This window comes from Procambarus clarkii, chromosome 38, assembly GCF_040958095.1.
Source record: "Procambarus clarkii isolate CNS0578487 chromosome 38, FALCON_Pclarkii_2.0, whole genome shotgun sequence".
Taxonomy (NCBI): Eukaryota; Metazoa; Arthropoda; class Malacostraca; order Decapoda; family Cambaridae; genus Procambarus; species Procambarus clarkii.
The window spans coordinates 7,345,764-7,352,401 of NC_091187.1; the positions used below are offsets into that span (position 1 = coordinate 7,345,764).

Consider the following 6,638-nt stretch of genomic DNA (forward strand, 5'->3'; position numbering starts at 1 on the left):
CCCTTCAAGAAAACCTGGATAAAATAAGTATATGGAGCACCACTTGGCAAATGGAATTTAATGTTAATAAATGCCATGTTATGGAATGTGGAACAGGAGAACATAGACCCCACACAACCTATACATTATGTGAGAAATCTTTAAAGAATTCTGATAAAGAAAGAGATCTAGGGGTGGTTCTAGATAGAAAACTATCACCTGAGGACCACATAAAGAATATTGTGCGAGGAGCCTATGCTACGCTTTCTAACTTTAGAATTGCGTTTAAATACATGGATGGTGATATACTAAAGAAATTGTTCATGACTTTTGTTACGCCAAAGCTAGAATATGCAGCTGTTGTGTGGTGCCCAACAACAGAAGTTGGCCCATATCTTAAGAAGCACATCAACAAACTGGAAAAGGTGCAAAGACATGCTACTAAGTGGCTCCCAGAACTGAAGGGCAAGAGCTACGAGGAGACGTTAGAGGCATTAAATATGCCAAAACTAAAAGACAGAAGAGGTGATATGATCACTACATACAAAATAGTAACAGGAATTGATAAAATCGACAGGGAAGATTTCCTGAGACCTGGAACTTCAAGAACAGGAGGTCATAGATTTAAACTAGCTTAACACAGATGCTAAAGAAATATAAGAAAATTCACTTTCGCAAATAGAGTGGTAGACGGTTGGAACAAGTTAGGTGAGAAGGTGGTGGAGGCCAAGACTGTCAGTAGTTTCAAAGCGTTATATGACAAAGAGTGCTGGGAAGACGGTCTCATCCTTTAACTACACTTAGGTAATTACACACACACACACACACATACATATTATATATATATATATATATATATATGTCGTACCTAGTAGCCAGAACTCACTTCTCAGCCTACTATGCAAGGCCCGATTTGCCTAATAAGCCAAGTTTTCATGAATTAATTGTTTTTCGACTACCTAACCTACCTAACCTAACCTAACCTAACTTTTTCGGGTACCTAACCTATCCTAACCTGCAAAGATAGGTTAGGTTAGGTTAGGTAGGGTTGGTTAGGTTCGGTCATATATCTACTTTAATTTTATCTCCAATAAAAAACAATTGACCTCATACATAATGAAATGGGTAGCTTTATCATTTCATAAGAAAAAAATTAGAGAAAATATATTAATTCAGGAAAACTTGGCTTATTAGGCAAATCGGGCCTTGCATAGTAGGCTGAGAAGATAGTTCTGGCTACTAGGTACGACATATATATATATATATATATATATATATATATATATATATATATATATATGTCGTACCTAGTAGCCAGAACGCACTTCTCAGCCTACTATGCAAGGCCCGATTTGCCTAATAAGCCAAGTTTTCATGAATTAATTGTTTTTTCGTCTACCTAACCTACCTAACCTAACCTAACCTAGCTTTTTTTGGCTACCTAACCTAACCTTACCTATAAATATAGGTTAGGTTAGGTTAGGTAGGGTTGGTTAGGTTCGGTCATATATCTACGTTAATTTTAACTTCAATAAAAAAAAATTGACCTTATACATAGAGAAAAGGGTTGCTTTATCATTTCATAAGAAAAAAATTATAGTAAATATATTAATTCAGGAAAACTTGGCTTATTAGGCAAATCGGGCCTTGAATAGTAGGCTGAGAAGTGAGTTCTGGCTACTAGGTACGACATATATATATATATGTATATATATATATATATGTCGTACCTAGTAGCCAGAACTCACTTCTCAGCCTACTATTCAAGGCCCGATTTGCCTAATAAGCCAAGTTTTCCTGAATTAATATATTTACTATAATTTTTTTCTTATGAAATGATAAAGCAACCCTTTTCTCTATGTATGAGGTCAATTTTTTTTTATTGGAGTTAAAATTAAGGTAGATATATGACCGAACCTAACCAACCCTACCTAACCTAACCTAACCTATATTTATAGGTAAGGTTAGGTTAGGTAGCCAAAAAAAGCTAGGTTAGGTTAGGTTAGGTAGGTTAGGTAGACGAAAAAACATTAATTCATGAAAACTTGGCTTATTAGGCAAATCGGGCCTTGAATAGTAGGCTGGGAAGTGCGTTCTGGCTATTAGGTACGACATATATATATATATATATATATATATATATATATATATATATATATATATATATATATATATATATATATATATATATATATATATATATATATATATATATATATATATATATATATATATGTATATATATATATATATATATGTCGTACCTAGTAGCCAGAACTCACTTCTAAGCCTACTATTCAAGGCCCGATTTGCCTAATAAGCCAAGTTTTCCTGAATTAATATATTTACTATAATTTTTTTCTTATGAAATGATAAAGCAACCCTTTTCTCTATGTATGATTTCAATTTTTTTTTATTGGAGTTAAAATTAACGTAAATATATGACCGAACCTAACCAACCCTACCTAACCTAACCTAACCTATCTTTATAGATTAGGCTAGGTTAGGTAGCAGAAAAAGTTAGGTTAGGTTAGGTAGGTTAGGTTGTCGAAAAACAATTAATTCATGAAAACTTGGCTTATTAGGCAAATCGGGCCTTGCATAGTAGGCTGAGAAGTGAGTTCTGGCTACTAGGTACGACATATATATATATATCGGACAATTAGTAAAAAAAAAAAAAAAAAAAAAAATTAAATTATTTTACCTTGTACCTAGATCCACCAGGCCTGTTTGGTGCCTGTTTCAGTACTTCAGACATCTGGAAGGTCACATCCTCCTCCTCAACTTGTGGATGTGCGTTGATAGATGATTCTGTAAAATTAAGTTATTTATATAATAATAAATTCAGTATAACAATAATATTCTGTAAAATTAAAAGTAATTTATACATCAATCAGATAAAACTCTCCAGAGATGGTGATACACAACATATAAAGGACAAGTTTCAGAACAAAATATGCATTTAGGAATAAGGTTTTGTACATGTAGGTAGCACATGAGAAAATAAGTGGAAGGTGATCAAGTTTATATTAACATGTTAATGACTTTGTTAAGGCTTTGCAAGAATGAAAAAATATTAATAATATAATATCACCTACCAATTAATTGTACATCATTTATAAGTCAATTATTTGCATTATTATTATTCAATACTAATGATATAAAAATGCATTTTGTAATCTACTATTTATGCAAGTATTAAGCACAGGATCATGAAATAAACTGCACAATACTGTAATGGATAAACCAATTAAGTTTACATTTTCCTATAGCTAAGTCAGTCAGTTCTATTAGCAGCAGAGAACAATTATGCCCAACCTCTATTAAATGAAACAATCTTAAGAGCAAGTGATAGAAATATAATCATTTATGCTTGGGATTATGGCAAACCTCCAATCAGATGTAAATCAGGTCTTTCTATGGGCTACAGAAAATAACATGGTGATTAACGAACATAAGTTTCAGCTCATGCGCTACGGAAAAAATAAAAAATATAAAAACGGAAACCACTTACAAAACTCAGTCAAATCATAACATTGAACGGAAAAGCAACGTAAAGGATTTGGGTGTACTGATGTCAGAAGGCCTTACATTTAAAGAACACAATAAAGTAGCCGTCACAACTGCAAGAAAAATGACAGGATAGATAACAAGAACTTTTCACACTAGAGATGCTATACCGATGATGATAGTTTTCAAGACGCTAGTGCTCTCTAGAGTGGAATACTGCTGCATAATGAAAGCCCCTTTCAAAGCTGGAGAAATTACTGACCTATACTTATGCATTTATCTTCGGTTTAACACAACAGGCACCAGACACACGCTAGGCATCATACACACTAGGATAAAACAAACATTAGGCCAGAAGTCAGAAAAGAATTCAAAGAATTTTACTGGAAAGGCTTGCTGTTAGGAAAGGAAGTAATTGAGATGAATTAATGCACAGTATGTCAATTTTGTGAAATATATGATAAAGGAACAAAAACATTTATACCAAAACAAAGATGCAGAACTAGGAAACGGGATTTGTTCAACTGAAATTTCAAGACGGACAGAGACCAAAAGACACAAAAATGGAATCAATATACGAAGAGGCCAAACCCCCAAACATACCAGTAATACAAAGAGAAACAACTACACGGCAGTGAGGAGAGAGGCAGAAAGAAATTTTGAAAAAAAGGAACAAACAAATGTAAAGTAGAACAAATCATATTCTATAAATACAGCAACAACCAATTGCAGGTAAAGGATAATATTCAGAGCTTTTAAATGCATGGATGGCGAAATACTCAAGAAATTGTTCACGACTTTTGTTAGACCAAAGTTGGAATATGCAGCGGTTGTATGGTGCCCATATCTTAAGAAGCACATAAACAAACTGGAAAAGGTGCAAAGACATGCTACTAAGTGGCTCCCAGAACTGAAGGACAAGAACTATGAGGAGAGGTTAGAGGCATTAAATATACCAAATATACTACACAAATATATATACTACACATGCACAATAAACTACCCTACACAGGCTGAGTATGGTGTGTACAATAAATTATTAGCTAAAAGATAAGACTGAGTTTGTATAAATGGGGGTTAAGTCAGAGTGGGAAAATGTAAGTGGAGTGCCTAAAAACCCTGTCCTGGGACCTCTGTAATTCATAATATATACAAATAATTTAGACTCAGGTTTGATCAGCAATATTTGAAAATTTCCAGACGATACAAAAGGGATTTTTTTCTGGATTCAGGATTATTTTTTTATGGCTGAAAACAGGTTTTCAGCAATAAAAGAAATACAGTATTGCTGGAACAACCGTCGACATCTTCAAGAGAAAACCTGAACATCTTCAAGAAGTGAAGATGACCTTGAGAAGAAGTATAGGTTGGGAGAAGTATAGGTTAGGAATTGTCTCCAAAGAATTCTCAAAGAATTACTCGTTATTGCTATCCAAGATAATTAGACGAGCCAAAGCTAAATACTACGAAGATAAATTTACCCAAATAAAGAGTACCTTACCTAAAAATATGTATGTACCTTACGTAAATAAACATTTGATTTTGAAGTGCCGGACAAACAAGGCTGTGGTGGATATGTGGGCCTGAGGGGCCTGTCCAAGCAACAGCCTGTTGGACCAAGCTCTCACATGTCAAGCCTGGCCTTGGAAGGGCTTGGTGAGTAGAACAACTACCAGAACCCTATAATGCATGTATCAAGGTGTCCAGGCAGTGAGCACCACATAATGCAGTGCAGTCCTGTAAGAATAAGCACAGTAAGTATGGGCATGGAGGGGGTGCAGCAGTGGCTTGTGAAGGGCTGGAGAGTAAATGGACATGCCCAGGGGTAAAAAGCATTAGGGTAACAGAACATAGCCCATAAAAATAGTAATGACTGTGAATGAATAATTATATGAATGCAATAATATTTCATATCTCAATAGGAATACTAAGCAGGGTGCAAGACAAGATACTGGTGGTGATAGTGGTTGGTACAAGTCCTCACATCCCCACAGACACCAGTAACAGCCCTCACCTCCCAACACAGTACCCTTGTAGCGAGTTAATCTTATACTCGCTTCATTATCTTATAGCATAACTAATTAACACTAATTACAGAAGCTACACAGGTGATACTTTGGTGTGAGTTGAGCGCACTGAGCGTCGGTATCGCTACACCCTTGTTCCTTAACAACCCTTTGGACCTTTATTACAGAAAAATAGAATCAATTAATTTAATAAAATATAAAATATAAGTGCTTACTTACGATAATACTATCGGTGGAACACAAAATCTTCTTCTTCTTGATAGTAGGTGCAGTTTGCATGAAGGGTTAGTCCTCGCCATGACTGAACTGACGACAAAATGGCCGATGTGTTGATATGGCGTCAGGTGACGCTGTGACGTCACAGGTGAGGGACGCTTTGCGCATTACTCCCTCGTACTTAAAAAGTACTACAGGTACTTTTTGGTTTTATTTTTGAATATGGCAGAAGTTGGACAGCTTTTCAAATCATTATAAGGGAGTGAGTTCCATAGACTAGGTCCCTTTATTTACATAGAGTGTTTACATAGATTAAGTTTGACTCTGGGGATATCAAAGAGATATTTATGTCTGGTGGGGACGTGGCCATGTGTTCTATTACATCTGTCCAGGAAGAGTTTCAGAACAGGGTTTGCAGTTAGAAAAAGGGCTTTATAAACGTAATTTACACAGGAGAATGTATGGAGTGAATTTGTTTAGCATGTTTAAGGATTTGAACAAGGGAGCTGTGTGTTGTCTGAAGGTAGAGTTATTTATTGTCCTGATAGCAGATTTTTACTGGATGATGATGGGCTTGAGGTAGTTTGCAGAGGTTGAACCCCAAGCACAAACGCCATAAGAATGATAGGGATAGATAAGTGCATAATAGAGTGAGAGGAGAGCAGAGTAGGGTACATAATATCTGATCTTAAACAGTATACCAACTGTTTTAGAAACCTTTTTAGTTATGTGTTGTATATGGGTGCGGAAGTTGAGTCTCTTGTCTAAGTATAGGCTAAGAAACTTTCCATCATTTTTATTGCTAATGTTTACATTATCTATCTGAAGCTGAATTGCATTTGTTGATTTGTTTCCAAATAAGATATAGTAGGTCTTTTCTATGTTTTGTGTGAGGTTTGTTGGTTG

At 35.1% G+C, this 6,638-nt stretch overlaps 1 long non-coding RNA gene across 1 annotated transcript in view; it reads right to left on the minus strand.

Annotated features, from left to right (window-relative positions):
- Window positions 1–5,839, minus strand: part of LOC138372377 (uncharacterized) — a 7,633-nt gene extending 1,794 nt beyond the window's left edge. The window contains exons 1-2 of the long non-coding RNA XR_011230808.1: window positions 5,736–5,839; window positions 2,684–2,790 (exon numbers count right to left, since the gene is read on the minus strand). This is a non-coding gene — a long non-coding RNA (uncharacterized lncRNA). The remainder of the gene's footprint in view (window positions 1–2,683; window positions 2,791–5,735) is intronic.
- Between the last annotated feature and the right edge of the window lie 799 nt (window positions 5,840–6,638).